Source organism: Culex pipiens, chromosome 3 (assembly GCF_016801865.2).
Source record: "Culex pipiens pallens isolate TS chromosome 3, TS_CPP_V2, whole genome shotgun sequence".
Taxonomy (NCBI): domain Eukaryota; kingdom Metazoa; phylum Arthropoda; class Insecta; order Diptera; family Culicidae; genus Culex; species Culex pipiens.
Window position 1 is genome coordinate 16,528,318 of NC_068939.1, and position 15,931 is coordinate 16,544,248.

Here is a 15,931-nt window from a genome sequence, read left to right on the forward strand (position 1 = left end):
TGCTAAAAAAACGATTTTGACAAAAGTCTGGAAGATTGTAAAAAGGGTGGTTTTTGTAAGAAACCCCGGCATGTTATACATTTTTAGAAAGGTATTTAAAAGACCTTTTCAATGCGACCAATACATTGAAGATCCGACAACCCTATCAAAAGTTATTAGCACTTAAGTGTTATTTATGCACTTTTTGGAAGCCGGATCTCAGATATCATGATGAAAACGTTGTCCGGATCTATCATGCGACCTGTCGTTGGAAAGGTAATCAAAAGACCTTTCCAACGCGTTCAAAACATTGAAAATCTGACAACCCTATCAAGAGTTTTAAGCACTTAAGTGTTATTTATACACTTTGTAGAGGCCGGATCTCAGATATTTAGATGAAAACGTATTCCAAATATATCATGCGACCTATCTTTGGATAGGTAATTAAAAGACCTTCCCACGAGCGTGTCTATTTTGGATAGCATTACCCTTTGAATGAGAGGAAGGCACCAACCACCTTAGGGTGGATTAAGTAACGTTTTTTTTTGTCAATTTGTTAATTTGTCAACAAGTCAATCTGTCAATTTCTCAATCTGTCAATTTTTCAATCTGCAGATTTGTCAATCTGTCAATTTTTCAATCTGTCAATTTTTCAATCTGTCAATTTGTAAATCATTGAATTTGTAAATATGCCAATCTGTCAATGTATAAATTAGTCAAATTGTCAATCATTTTTTTTTCAATTTGCTGGTCAATTTATCGAAAAATCGATCTGTATCAAACTGGAAATTTGACAATTTATAAGTTTTCAATAATTTAATCAATCTGTAAAATTTTCAAAAGTTGGATCCAGTTTAATTTTTAATCTGTTTTTTTTTTTCAATCTGTTCTTGTGTCAAATTTTAAATTCTTCAAATATTTTTTTTATTTGTCTGTATGTCAAGTTATTAATTCGTCATTCATTTCGTCTATTCGGTAGTCAATCATTCATTTTGTCAATTTGTTAATATGCCAATTTATCGATCTGTTAATTTCGTAATTTGTTGATCTGTCATTTTTTGAATTTATTAATTTATCAATCAATTTATCATTTTATCAATTTATCAATTTATCAATTTATCAATTTATCAATTTATCAATTTATCAATTTATCAATTTATCAATTTATCAATTTATCAATTTATCAATTTATCAATTTATCAATTTATCAATTTATCAATTTATCAATTTATCAATTTATCAATTTCTCAATTTATCAATTTATCAATTTATCAATTTATCAATTTATCAATTTATCAATTTATCAATTTATCAATTTATCAATTTATCAATTTATAAATTTATCAATTTATCAATTTATCAATTTATCAATTTATCAATTTATCAATTTATCAATTCCAAAAAACAAAATGTTAGTTTCATGCATTTTGGGTGTTTTTTTAAATAATTATGACTAAAGACGGTTTGTTTTTTTAATAATGGGTGTTTTTAAATAATTCTGACTAAAGGCGGTTTATAAAAAACACCCAAAAAGCAAAAACATGAAAATCTGGTTTATTCAGCCTTTTTGTTAAAAAAATCCCTTATTTTTTATTTAAATTAAAAATATTAAATTATCTCTTTAGATTTTCTTTTACATGAGCATTTTTTTCACTAAAAATATTTTTGAGCCTCCTATCACATTCGGTGAATTTTCATTCGTCAATTTGAATGTAATTTTAATTTTTAATTTGAATCTTATTTCTCAATTCAAATTTTGTCAATTGGTAGACAATTTAGGTTGTCCAATATTTATTATGTTAATTATTCTAAATAGTATATTGACAATCTGTTATTTTTATTATTATTTTGGAAGATCCAATATTACCACTTTTATGATGTAATTATATCTCAATTTAGAGTGAAAAGTGACATTACACCAGCAAAGTGGTAAAATTATACATTTTCAGAGGTAATTCAGTCATTTTTTGTCATTTATTCTAAATATGAATCCGCAAATCGTCAAGCTGTGAACAATGAAATTTGTTAAAAATTAGTCTGAAATTTTATACATCTGTTAGTTTCGTAATCTGTATTTTTTATTCTCACTAAACTGTTAATCTCTTAACAAAAAAAAAATTATACAAATTTTTCAAACATTCAATTCTAATGTCAACATGTAAATTTTTATGTTGTACATGAAATTTCGTTTATTTTAAATAAGTTAACTGTTAATTTGTCTAAATACAAAAAAAATATAGTTGAGAGATTGAAAAATCATGTCTTAGAAACACAGTAAAAATTTATGGAATATTACATCTGAGAATAGAGACAGATCCCTCTAAAGGTCTTTTAAAAAAAACATCAATTAATGTGTAATTTTACTTATTCCATATAAATTGAAGTAAAACTTCATCTTTTATACTAAACCATCACGATCATTTACTTTCCAAAATTAAACATTTTTTAATCTAATATTTTATTGTTTTTTTTTTGTGCTGAAAATAATCGTTTCAAAAGAAAACGAGCAGAAAAATAGTTCTATTTGTTTTAAAACAATTTTTCCAATGAACATACAGGTTTCATAATGGTTTCTGAAGACCTCAATACAACCTGAATTGGCTTTTATGTCCTACTTAATTTTACATGTTCACATAAATTGCAGTAAAATTACATGGACAAAGTGGTAAAACTTAAATATAATTTTTTTCATTTTTTTTTTATTTATTGATTAATAATTTAATTACTTCTTTTAAAAATGTGTAGAGAGTGGAAAAAACAAAAAAAAAACGATTTTTTTTAAGATTCCAAAAACTTTGTTTTTTTCATTTGCTTTTTGAGTGTTTTTAAACATCCCTGACTCAAGGCGGTTTCAAAAACATCCCAAAGCAAAAAAAAAACTTTCTTTTAACCCTTAAAAAAAACTCAAGATTTTAAGAAACTATCAAAAGGTGAAAAAAAAGTTTAAATAAAATTTATTTCGGCCTTTCTCAAAATTTAACTTTTTGACGGTTTTGTAATTTTTTTTTTAATTTTTTCAGAGCTTGCTGAAAAGATATCTGAAAAAATCAACCACTATTTTTTTTCTTATTTACGTGATTTTGCGATTATTTTTTTTTATTTTGGAGTAACTTTTACACAGTTTTACACAAAAATTACTGTTACGTTTAACATAAACAATAAACGCTACGAGAGCATTTCTTTCCAGTTTTTTTTTAGTTTGTTAGTGTAATTTTACAAAATTACTTAATTTGAAACTTGCTGTTTTTATTTAATAAAATACATAGGCTAGTAATAATGTTTCATGTAGCACTTCAACATGATGTTTTTAGTCTGCAGCAATAAATCCAATAGACCCTCAATAACAAGCTTTTTCTTAGAAATCTCATCTTCCCAGACAAAACATCCTCCCCAAACCCACCTTCAATTGTCTCAATTGTGACACCCACGAACATCCACGCAGTGTCTCCGAGGCCAACGATCTCCCTCCTTCTCACTCCCAAACCACGTGGCCAATCGTTGTGGGCGCGCACCACTTCTTGAAGCTGCGCTGCCCCATCGTAATTGCAAATTACGCTTTCCCTCTTCCGAATCCCGTCTCCGCTCAAGTTCCTCGATTTGATTTCATAAAGAGGCAGAACGAAAATTCCATATGAAGGAACCTGAGATTGATGATGAAATTCTCACTTTCCACTTCCACGGGGTTCTGCGCGATGAGCTCCAGGTTGTGCAGAACTTCCCCGGAGGTCGCTGAACCCCCTTTCAGAACGTTCCACCCGGGTGAACACATCGAGTTGAGTTGAGTCAGAAACGAGAACCAAGGAGGTTTCGTTTTCGTTGGTCAGAACCTCGTGGCGAGAACCTGAGCGCGCGTTCGCGCGCAGAACCACGTAGCAAAGGAAGAAGCTATAAAAGTTTCGATTTCGTTGCGTGGCCTTTTTACTTTCAGCAAGTTGTCTTTTTCTTGTTTTTATGATGAGCTCTGGTGCTGGTAGCAAAATAATGGTTTAATTGAGCACATCTCCGAGGAAGCACCTTGCCGGCAGTGGCGTTGTTGTTCTTCTGACTCTTCTGTTGAGCAAGGTGTTATGGTTTCCGAGTTCCGAGCTCGGAGCGTGAAGAAGCGCAACCGAACAGCAGAGTGGAAAGAGTTCATAGAACTTGGGGAGAAGGGGCAAATGCACTCTCTGTGGCAGATTCTCGATACACCTGGTTGAGCTTTCGAGGGGATGATCTCGGGAAGAAGAGTTGGGCAGCATTACAGGTGATCTAATCTTGAAACAATTTCCAAAAAAATCAATATAAATCGATGAAAATGAGACATTGTAAAAATCTTTTGGGTAATTCTCTACCAACTCACACGAAATCGGGAAAAGTTGCCCCGACCCCTCTTCGATTTGCGTGAAACTTTGTCCTAAGGGGTAACTTTTGTCCCTGATCACGAATCCGAGGTCCGTTTTTTGATATCTCGTGACGGAGGGGCGGTACGACCCCTTCCATTTTTGCACATGCGAAAAAAGAGGTGTTTTTCAATAATTTGCAGCCTGAAACGGTGATGAGATAGAAATTTGGTGTCAAAGGGACTTTTATGTAAAATTAGACGCCCGATTTGATGGCGTACTCAGAATTCCGAAAAAACGTATTTTTCATCGAAAAAAACACTAAAAAAGTTTTAAAAATTCTCCCATTTTCCGTTACTCGACTGTAAAAAATTTTGGAACATGTCATTTTATGGGAAATTTAATGTACTTTTCGAATCTACATTGTCCCAGAAGGGTCATTTTTTCATTTAGAACAAAAATTTTCATTTTAAAATTTCGTGTTTTTTCTAACTTTGCAGGGTTATTTTTTAGAGTGTAACAATGTTCTACAAAGTTGTAGAACAGACAATTACAAAAATTTTGATATATAGACATAAGAGGTTTGCTTATAAACATCACAAGTTATCGCGATTTTACGAAAAAAAGTTTTGAAAAAGTTACTTTTTGCGTTTCTCTTTGTTTCGTCGTCCGTGTCTGTCGCGGGTGACCATGAACGGCCATGATCGATGACGACCAACTTTTTCAAAACTTTTTTTCGTAAAATCGTGATAACTTGTGATGTTTATAAGCAAACCCCTTATGTATATATATCAAAATTTTTGTAATTGTCTGCTCTACAACTTTGTAGAACACTGTTACACTCTAAAAAATAACCCTGCAAAGTTAGAAAAAACACGAAATTTTAAAATGAAAAATTTTGTTCTAAATGAAAAAATGACCCTTCTGGGACAATGTAGATTCGAAAAGTACATTAAATTTCCCATAAAATGACATGTTCCAAAATTTTTTACAGTCGAGTAACGGAAAATGGGAGAATTTTTAAAACTTTTTTAGTGTTTTTTTCGATGAAAAATACGTTTTTTCGGAATTCTGAGTACGCCATCAAATCGGGCGTCTAATTTTACATAAAAGTCCCTTTGACACCAAATTTCTATCTCATCACCGTTTCAGGCTGCAAATTATTGAAAAACACCTCTTTTTTCGCATGTGCAAAAATGGAAGGGGTCGTACCGCCCCTCCGTCACGAGATATCAAAAAACGGACCTCGGATTCGTGATCAGGGACAAAAGTTACCCCTTAGGACAAAGTTTCACGCAAATCGAAGAGGGGTCGGGGCAACTGCTGTGTGAGTTGGCGGAGAATTACCCTTTTCTGAGCTCTCAATAGATCATCAAAGAGTTCACGATATTTTCATGATTTTTTTGTTTTCTGATCGGGTGAAATATAACTACGCAGTAATTCTGCCACTTTAAATCATCTCCCATCACATTCTCAACACTCAAACAAGCATGACCTCATCGCTGATTCACCTTCCAAAAAGCCAACACAAGTTCTTCAATCATTCTTCTCGCCGTCCAAAAATCCTCGCTCACACGTCCGAAACCTTCAGGTTCAATAAAATTGTACTTGACGTTGAAGCAATGCTCCAAAAGTTCCTCAAAAAGGAAGGTTCAACGCACCCTTGGGTTGGGTTAAGCACGTTAAGGCGATATCCAACCCGTCCCGACCCCTCCAAGAAGCCTCCAGAATGATGGAAACGCAAACAGAAACGCCAAAAAGCTGCCAAAATCGTTATTTTTGTTGTTTCCAAACTCTTCGGCGGTTCTCCGGTTCGTAGCGGAGCGTCGGGTAGCCAAATCAAGCCGGGAGACTTGAACGTCCGCAGAACACGAACCCCAAAATCTCCTACGCACACGAAAGTCGTCGCACGCACACAGCGATACGCGCGCGGTGTAATGAACTCTTGTGGTAATTTGGCCAACCCGAGTTCTGGGCCCGTCACTTTCGATCGAACGCGAGAAGACGCGGTATTTGTGGCTTTTTCCGAGTAATTTGATAGCGTTGCGTAAGCTACGCAGGACCACCTTGAAGAGTTCGGTCCGACCTTAACCTTGGGATGGGGAAATTTGATACGTTTCTTCGGAAATTCGACAAACCTCAACCACTCTGGATGATCTACAGAACCGCGTGCGCTCTTCAGCGTAACCACGCGAAACGATCGCTCAAAGAACAACAAGTCGAAGATCGCCCGCGATCTTCGCAGAAGATCGATACACGCGCGCTAGACCAAAACCAGAGTTCTTTGCACTCTTCCCCCGCGCGTTCTGGCGAGAGAGCAAGTTCTGGTCTAGTGCACGGAGAAGTGCAGCATAGATCGTGCCTGTCTAGTGCGCGCGCGATATGGCATCGGCGACGGGTAATTAGGTTCTTGGAGGAACTCTGGTGTTCTAGGTTTCCGCACAGCGGAAGCAAACCTCGGAAAAGGGGAGTCAGGTGAGGTAATTAGAAAAAAAGAAATCGCTCCCCCCCGGGAAGATTCACTTCACGCCCGCCTGGATAGCAACGCCTGAAACGATCTCCCGCGGTTAATTGGACGTGTGAAGACGGAGCGAGAGTTGAAGAACCTTTTTCGCTTGGTTGGGTATCGGGGAATGGGTTTGCGGGCGAAGCCGCTGAACTCTATGGGGCTGGGGTTCTCGGGTTTTGATTTCTGGTGGGGTTGAGATACTATGAAGTTGGCTTTGAAGAAATGGAAACAAGAATGAAGTCATAGTTTCATCGATCTTTTTTTTGTATCTTCCAAAAGTGTTTTTCAAATATTGCTTTGGAAGGACTTCATAAAACCTTATGATTTTAAAAACAGAATTAAAGGATTTAAAACCGGAACGAATGGAACCTACCTAAAAAAAATTCAGCCAGTGCTGAGAAAATCAAGTGAAACATTTAAACATATTTTGATTCTGAGTCGGTTGATGTTCTCAATTATAAACTTTTCTCAGTGAGAAGTTATCAAAAATCTTAAGGGGAAGGGGTGCCAACAAAACTGATTTTAATGGAATGTCTAAATTGGCAAGAGGGCAAAGCTTCAGAAAAACTCAGATCTACTCTGACTCCGACTGTAACTCTGGCTTCTCATAATTTGAAATCTATACCAGCAGAGTGGCCACTCAAATCCCATTTTTCAATGAACGACTATTTCCTACTTTTACAGATGCTCAAATTACACTCAACTTACACTTACACTCAAATTGACACTCAAAAACTGCTTTAAAAAATTTCAAAATAAATTTTAAATAAAAAAGTATTGATAATTTAAAAAAAAATAACTTAATTTCTAAAAAAAGTTCAAACATGGAATCACTCATAATTTTGATTCAAAGAGTAATTAAAGCAATCAACCTCTATGCAATCAATATCTGCAGGGTGGCTACTCAACTCTCATTAGCAAATTTCCGAATTTTCTCCGACTTTTAAATTCTTTGTCAAAAATTTCTTATAAGGGACCATCCATAAACCACGTGGACACTTTTTTGGGAATCTGTTACCCCCCCCCCCCCCCCCCTCTTCGTGAACAATTGTCCATACAAAAAAAATCTTTTTTTCTATGGATCGTGGACAATCTCCAAACACCCCCCTCCCCCTAAAGTGTCCACGTGGTTTATGGATGGTCCCTAAAGAATGTTGTAAATTTTGAATAAATTTCAAAAAAAGTTACTGACTATTTAAGTTAAATTCTTAATTTTTGTACTGTCTAATAAGTGACCACAAAAATTTAAAAACTCATAATTTTGATTCAGAGAGTAATTTAAACAATCAATATTGACAGGGTGGCCATTCAAATCCAATTTTTAAATTTCTTAAATTTTAATGACTTTTCCAGAATTTCAAAAAAAAAATATTTCTTTACCAAAAATAGCTTGCAATTGGAAAACTGTTTTAGAGAAATGTCATATCAGATGTAGAAAAAATGCATTAATTAATTGCTAAATAAATCAAACTTCAATTAATTTCAGTTAAAAACTGCAATTAAATAAATCATTTTTTTCAATACCTCTTAAATGGAATAGCGGCAGGGTGGCCGAACAATTCTCTTTTTTAAATTTCCAAATTTTTCAAGACTTTTAAAAAGTAAAAAAAAAATATTTCATTCCATAAGAATGAAGACAACTCATAAAACTGCATTTGAAAACTGTCATATCAATTGTCGAAAAATTGCATCAATTAATTGTTAAATAAATCGAACTGCAATCAATTTCAGTTGAAAGTTGAAATTAAATAAAGCATTTTTCAAATACCTCAAAAATATAATAACTCAAAATTTCGACTTGAAATTGCCAAAAAATAAAAGTTTTCGTTTCTCGATTTAACTAAGAAATGGAAAGTGCAGAACGTAAAAAAAGCTTTTCCCCCTAATATTCTAAAAACCATATGAATTCATTATATTTTGTTCATAAAAATAATAATTAGAAATTCGTGTAAAATTGTGTTCTTTCCGAGCTTTTTGGTTTTAATTTGTAGATTTTGATGTTATGTTTAAAATAATCTATGGTGATCATTTGAGTGGTCAATATTTTAATGTTTTTATTAAGTGAAATATCAAGTTTAATACGAATTTTTACTTTAACTCCATGTTTAACATTTATAGAAGGTTTATTCGCAATACAGTTTCATATAGCTTAAATTATAAAGTTTTAAGCTTATTTTGTTAGTTTTATAATTATTTTTTTCATGTTTTTTTTTTTTTCAAGTTATAAAAACAAGATTTATCCAGATTTCATTTTTATTTCATTTAGTGAAAATTTTATTGTAATGAAAAAAATAGTGAAAGGACTGTTAAAGACGGATTGAGTGCTATTGATATTAAAAACTCGATATTTTCAAATTGATAATATTGTTATTACAATTAAATTACAAAAATATTGTATTATAAATTCCAAAAATAGGTATATTTACAGGGTGACCACTCAATCCCCTTGAATTCGCGACTTTTTTTCGACTTTTCCAGAACCTCAAATAATGGGCATTGGTTGTTTTTAAAAAATAATTATAAACCAAAACCTTTTAAAAAGTAAATATCAACCACCTAACAAAATTTCTAACTATATTAACAAAAATATCAATTAGGTAAAAATAGAAACTTGACAGTTAATTTCTGAAAAAAATACTGTAAAATAAGCACTCGTTTTTTATTTTGAGTGTCTTCACAAAATAACTTAAAGCATAACAAAATATAAATTTCAATAATTTTTTCAAAATTCGACAATTATAAAAGTATTATAATTTATATCTAACTGAAAGTTAGAAGGGGGCAGCAAAAAGTAAAAAAAAATACTAAATTCTACATTATATTTTAATTTCAACCACTCAATCCCAATAAATTCGCGACTTTTTTCGACTTTTCCAGAACCTCAAATAATGGGCATTGGGTGTATTTTAAGAATAATTAAAAACCAAAAACTTAAAAAAAAGTAAATATCAACCACCTAACAAAATTTCCAACTATATTAACGAAAATATCATTTCGGTAGAAATAGAAACTTGACAGTTAATTTCTGAAAAAAATACAGTAAAAAAAAGCACTCGTTTTTTTTTATTTTGAGTGTCTTCACAAATTAACATAAAGCATAACAAAACATAAAATTTCAATGATTATTTTGAAATTCGCCAATTATAAAGTTTTTGTAATTCATTTTTAACTGAAAATGAGAAGGAGATGGCAAAAAGTATAATAAAACTTAATTTTAAACTATATTTTTATTGCAACAAAAAATATGAATTACTACTAAGCATTATTAATTTCTTGAACAGCCAAACAAGCTAAAGAAGAATTGAGTTTTATCACTTTAAATTGTAGAAAATATTTCGAAATTATTCAAGAGCAAATTTCAAACGAGTATGCTTGAAATCCCTACTTTTTGCAAAATAAAAAAATCACAAAATCACGATTTTTTTTTCCCGATTTTTTTTGCGGATTTTGGCGAATTCTCGATTTTTTCCCGACTTTCTCAATTTTCCGACTTGATTGGCCACCCTGTAATAGTATGTTTCCCCTTTGATTGAAATTTCCGACAAAACATCTAAAAATTATTTTCCTTTAAAGATTTTTTTGAAAGAAAATGTCAAATTCCCCCCTTTTTCCTGTTTTTCTCGATTTTGCCAATTTGAGTTGCCACCCTGTAAAAACATTGAAGTGACAGTAAACACTATGAAAAAAAAAAGATTTCTTAGAACCCGTAGTGGGAGCAAAGGTCACTAAATCTTCAAAAGTCGAGGCTGGAGAAGGCTAATTTTGAAATATTTTAGAGTCGGTAAAGTCGGATATTTTGAGAGTGCTGGAATTGGAGTCCGAGTTGGGATAGGTAAACCTCTTTAAGTTTGAGTCAGATGTTTTCAAAAGCTGCAGTCGGAGTCGAAGCCCAAATTTTTAGCTTGACTTTCAGAATTGAAAAAAAGAGATCTGCAATTCTTTGAAGAACTTCAAATAACCGAACTTTGGACTATAACTCTATTTGAAAGAACTCCAACTGAATGTTTACAGAATAAAGACATAAAACCGATGTTCTAATCACCTGAAACCTCCCCATCTACCCCTAATTGATTGGTTCCCCAGCATCATCACCTCAACAATCCACTAAACAGCAAATTTTACAACTCATCCGGACTAATCCGAGCCCCCCTCACCTCGACGTTCCGCCGCGTCCCCACCAACTTTAATGACAATTTACCTAACCTCGCAAAAGGCTGACTCTCGCGCCGGTACGCCAATGTCAATAAAGATCGTGCCTCCGATATTTGCCCGACGTATGACGAAGGGTTCGGTATTTGTGTGTAATCCAAGAGCGCTTAATGTCACTGTCAAGGATTTTCGCGTCGTGATGAGCGGATTTGCCTCGTTTGCAAAGTGGTGATCGCAAAAGTGTCCCACAGGTGGTAGATCCAGCCGGGTTTCATAATCTCCGGAACGAACTGAAAAGGGTGGTTGTGGGTATTGGTGCCAACTCTCGTTACAGAGAGCAAAAAAAAGTTTGCAATCACGCTTGGATGAGTTCTCGCTGGGGCTTCGTGTGTAGAGGTGTGCACGAGTCAAGTTCAAGAATAATAACACCCGGTGATGTGCCCCCTCCCCCCACTTGATTCATACAGCTTTGGGGAGGAATGTTTTATGGCTGGTTTGAAGCACATACACCAGCGAACTACACTGCTTCGCAGTGATGATCCAACAGACCTCCCCATAAGCGGGCTTGTAGCAGAAATAATTACCGGCTATTGGGAGGTTTGGCACACCCCACCCACCTTCCGTGGTGATCTACCTCTTAGTAGAGCTCTTCGATTAAGGAGAAGTTCAAGAAGAGCTTATTCACGATATTGTGAATAATGTTCACGAAATCATGATCAATATTCACTGTCAAAACTCTTCAAGCTGTTCGTAACCCCTTCAACTCCCAGTGCGTTATGCTACCGTGAGCGCCACATTTTCTAGTAATTTAAACCTTTAATAAGGGTTCGAGGAATCGGATCTACTGCAGATCGGAAGCTTGCAGTGGAAGCCGCGGAATGCGGGCTTCCCGTGTTCATGAACTTGTGCGCTCGCTCGTCAAGGTCTGTGGCGTCCCGGGAATGACCGGGTGTGCTGTAATAGGGGGGATCGGGTTGCAAGAACTAGAAATTACACCGAGAATGGTTGCCAGGAATGTGCTGAACGACAGTCATGGCGATGGAATGTGTTGAGATTTGTTGTAAAATCTCCTTGTTTGATCAATGAAAATAATTAAATCAAACAAAGAGGCCAAATTTTCCTATAAACATGTGAATCTCTCTACATAAACAACAAATTTGAAGTCGAAGTTTGAAAACAATTCCAACAAAAAAATAACAAAAGCATTTACAAACTAACATTGAAATATTAATTTTGAAGTGTCACAAAAAAAATCGACAAAAAAACCAAAACCCTAACTCAATCCAAAAGATTAAAAACAAGTTAAATGGTAATTAAATCATGAATAATTTATAAATCAAAAATAGACAAAAAAATTAAAGCTAAAACGTGAAATTGAAAACAAAAACAACTTTAAAAAAATAATTGTAATCTAGTTAAATTTTAAACTAATCAAAATTCAAATGCGCTAAAAAGCTTCTGTATCTCACAATAAGATGTCTCTGTAACATTTACCTCTTCAAGGCCATTTTAGATTTTTAGAATACAAACAGAGAAAGATATTTGGTGTAGATTTTTCGAATTATTGACAGAGTATTTTCAATTGAAAATTTTCAAAAAACTCTTTTTTTTAATTGTCGACAAAATTTTATTCTTTAAAACGATATAAAAATTCACTAAACTTACTCAAAAAAAAAAAATCACCATTCAAAATTACAACAAAAATCACTAAACAAAATTCACTTTTAAATACCAAAAAAATAACACAACAAAATTTTCCTAACACCCGCTCGCAAAAATCGCTCAAGTTCACTGAACTCATCGCAAGACTAAACATCACCCGGAAAAGTCCCGCCACGGCGCCAGCCTCATTTTTCTCTCTCTAGCGCAAAATCATCTGTTCCATTCTCTCTCATCTCATCCGCTCCAAACGCCTCTCATCCCTTCACTCACTCATGGGCGCGCGAGCGCCTGCGCCTCTCTCTCTCTCTTCAAAGTCACTCCCGCTCTCTCGCGTGTTTGACGTTTTCACGCTCTCCTCGCTCGGCTTCCCACTCTCTTCGCTCGGCACAGCTCGGCAATGTTCGGCGATGCACTTCGGGTCCGAGCTGCATTACCGACACTAAAAGTTCATTCACCTCGCGCTTGCGGTGACCCAGTTTGAGGGCGGTAACTCATTTGGTTTTTTTGTTTTTCGCGATTTCTGTTGCGAAAAATTAGGGGGAGCACTCACGCAATTTTGCAAGAAGTTTTATGTTTTTATGTTTTTTTTTTAAACGAATTTATCTTCTTTGTTACAGTTTGTGTTTTATTTTTAGAGATTTCTTTTGTATTCATTGTAGTGGCAAGGGTATCCAGCAAGGCCTCAGACTGGCAAGTAATTAATAATTACTTTGATTTTTAGGTGGTAATTAAGTAATTATTTAATTACTGAGTAATTCATGGTAATTAGAGTAACTTAATGTAATTAATTGGTAATTTAAGTATTTTTTGCTTGATTAAAGTTATTGATTTTTAATTGTAATTGTACTTCAACGAAACTATTTACTATTTATATATAATCTATTATAACAGTATTTTATTAATTTCAAATAAGAGTGAATAACAAAGATTTAAAAAGACTGGTTCTGTATGTAGAAAGCCTTATTCACCATAGTTCTCTCCAAAAAACTCTCCTAAAATTTATTTTTATCATGTTGTTTATAAAAGCTGATTAACAACAAAAAGCAACGCCATGATATATTTCCCAGTGTTTTTTTTGTGAATCCGAAATCTATTCATTTTTATTAAATAATTAATAAAATATGTGTTTTTTGCAAGAACTACTTTACTGCCCACCATTGAAAAAACGGCTAATATCCACTTTTGGCAAAAACGAGATATTAGCACCAGGTGGTAGAGGATGTTCCAACGCATCTTCTGAACCTTGAATTTCACAGAAATAATGTTTAGACTTGGCTGCCGATGCGAAAAACCAAACGGCTAATATGCCACTCTTATGGGAAATTGCCTTGACGGAGATTTTGTGACAAACACTAAAACGCGTTTTTCTCGGAATACTTGAATTTTCAATTATGGGCAGTTTAGAATTGAATAATATTTTATGCTTTTCCTAAAAATGTGCTATTTTCCCGAAAAATGTCCAAATAATAATTTTTGAAAGAGTTATCGAATGAGCTACTTATAAATAATTTAGTTTAGAACCGTAGAAATGAATAATTTAATTTAAATTAAATGTTTTTTATCGCAGTGAAAAGTAATTAAATAATTTATGTAATTAATCATTTTGGACCAGTAATTTGAGTAATTAATTGGCAGACTGGCAAGTAATAAACACTTCTGGAAACCCTTGTGTAGTGGCACTTTTTGAGCTTTCTATTGTTTAAAAAATCGCTTTTCACTCACAAATATCCCATTTTTTACGGAGAAGTATTTTTTCCAGAAACCTCTCTATTGCTCGCGCTCCACGACACAATTCCCAGGTAGCACTAATACAACGCAACCCGTCGTCTTCACTCACACCACCACACAGTCTTCAAGAGTTCAACGACCCCGGTCGCTGTGACCCAGTTTACGTGCCACTCACGAGCGCTCCCCGTGTATTGGTTCGCGCGAGGTCACTCACGCTCACTTTGCTTCAGTATTGGTGCGCGCGATGCGCAGCGTATTGTTCTCTTCCGCAACCTTGTGAGCATGATCCTTTCGCGTGATCTCGCGAGATGATCGCGAGGAAGGTCTTTTGAAGGTTCGTCTTACCTGTTTTTTTGTTGTTGTGCGCGGAATGTACTCGCTTAGCCGCTGTATTCGATTACGAGGCACATGTTAATTGAGTGTTTTTTTTGCTATCTCTCTGTACAGTTGAAGATTCGTTGATGTAACGATGATGAGTTCTCTGCGGTGTAAGGGATCGCTAATTTTCACGATCACATGCGGCGACAAAAAAACACGATTTTTTTCAGCTAGAGAGCAAACACACTGTTCTGGATCGATTTCTGGAACGTCAGCTATATTGCGTTCTAACTTATTCAAATCACTTCCAGCTTTTGACGCTTGATATCTTGATTCACACTGTTTTCGTTGTCACACGATACTTCAAGGTCTGCGGGACTACAGACACGGCAGCGATTCCCTCGGGAACACTCTGAAATCCCCACTCACAAACACACACGCGAACAATCAAACAGGTTAAAATTAAAGTCGCAATTCCAGGTTGGCCGCGACTTTGCACAATATCATCCAGGTCTACCCACACACACACGACTTAATCCACGTTTGATTCCTGTTTCTTCTTTGACGATCCCCGAACAGTTCTCCAGGATCACCGCTTCGTTGCGTGGAGTTCGTTGAATCCTGTGCGGGTTGATCACGCGCCGATGATCAGCTGTTGAAGTCTCCAAATCCCGCGATCTTCCCCCAAAGCTAGTCACAGGTTCGTGTTCTACCCCACGTTGCACACTCGTTCAAATCCTTCGTGATCGTCACTCTCCCCCCGAAAACAAAATTCTCACTCTTCACGATCAACGTTCTTCACGCTTCACACTTATGTAACGCTCGCGCGAATGACTCACACCGCCAAAAAACCGGAGCTCGGCCGCGATCGCGCTCGAAACCTCACGACAGGGGGTCGTACTACACTCAGAACGTGGTTCCGGAGTACGGCAGCAACTTTCGGGAACTAACGTCCGTCTCGTGTATTGTCTTCGGCGCAACTAAATCGAGGAAGATACGGAAAATCACTGTTTACTCTCCGGGAATCGGTAAAATTTTGACGGTCAAGGTGCTTTTACCCCCACCACCACTAACAGTGAGCGAGTTCCTCCGAGAGGGGAAGACGACTCACCACTACATTACAGCGGCCGAGTTGTGTAACCGAGTCTAGAACCTGCGAGCTTTTGTCGAGTTGAGTGTGGGCCGCACACCTGTGATCGAGAGAATGAGAGAGAGAGAGAGAGAGAGAGAGAGCGAGCGGGCGACGATCCAGAACCAGGAAAAAGCT

General features: G+C 35.3%; 1 protein-coding gene across 2 annotated transcripts in view; it reads right to left on the reverse strand.

Annotated features, from left to right (window-relative positions):
- The window catches only part of LOC120413444 (uncharacterized), a 99,765-nt gene extending 84,123 nt beyond the window's left edge, over nucleotides 1-15,642 (reverse strand). For both annotated transcript variants that reach the window (XM_052709654.1, XM_039574274.2), the window contains exon 1: nucleotides 14,692-15,642. The gene's annotated coding sequence lies outside the window, so the exon portion shown is untranslated. The remainder of the gene's footprint in view (nucleotides 1-14,691) is intronic.
- Nucleotides 15,643-15,931: the final 289 nt, after the last annotated feature.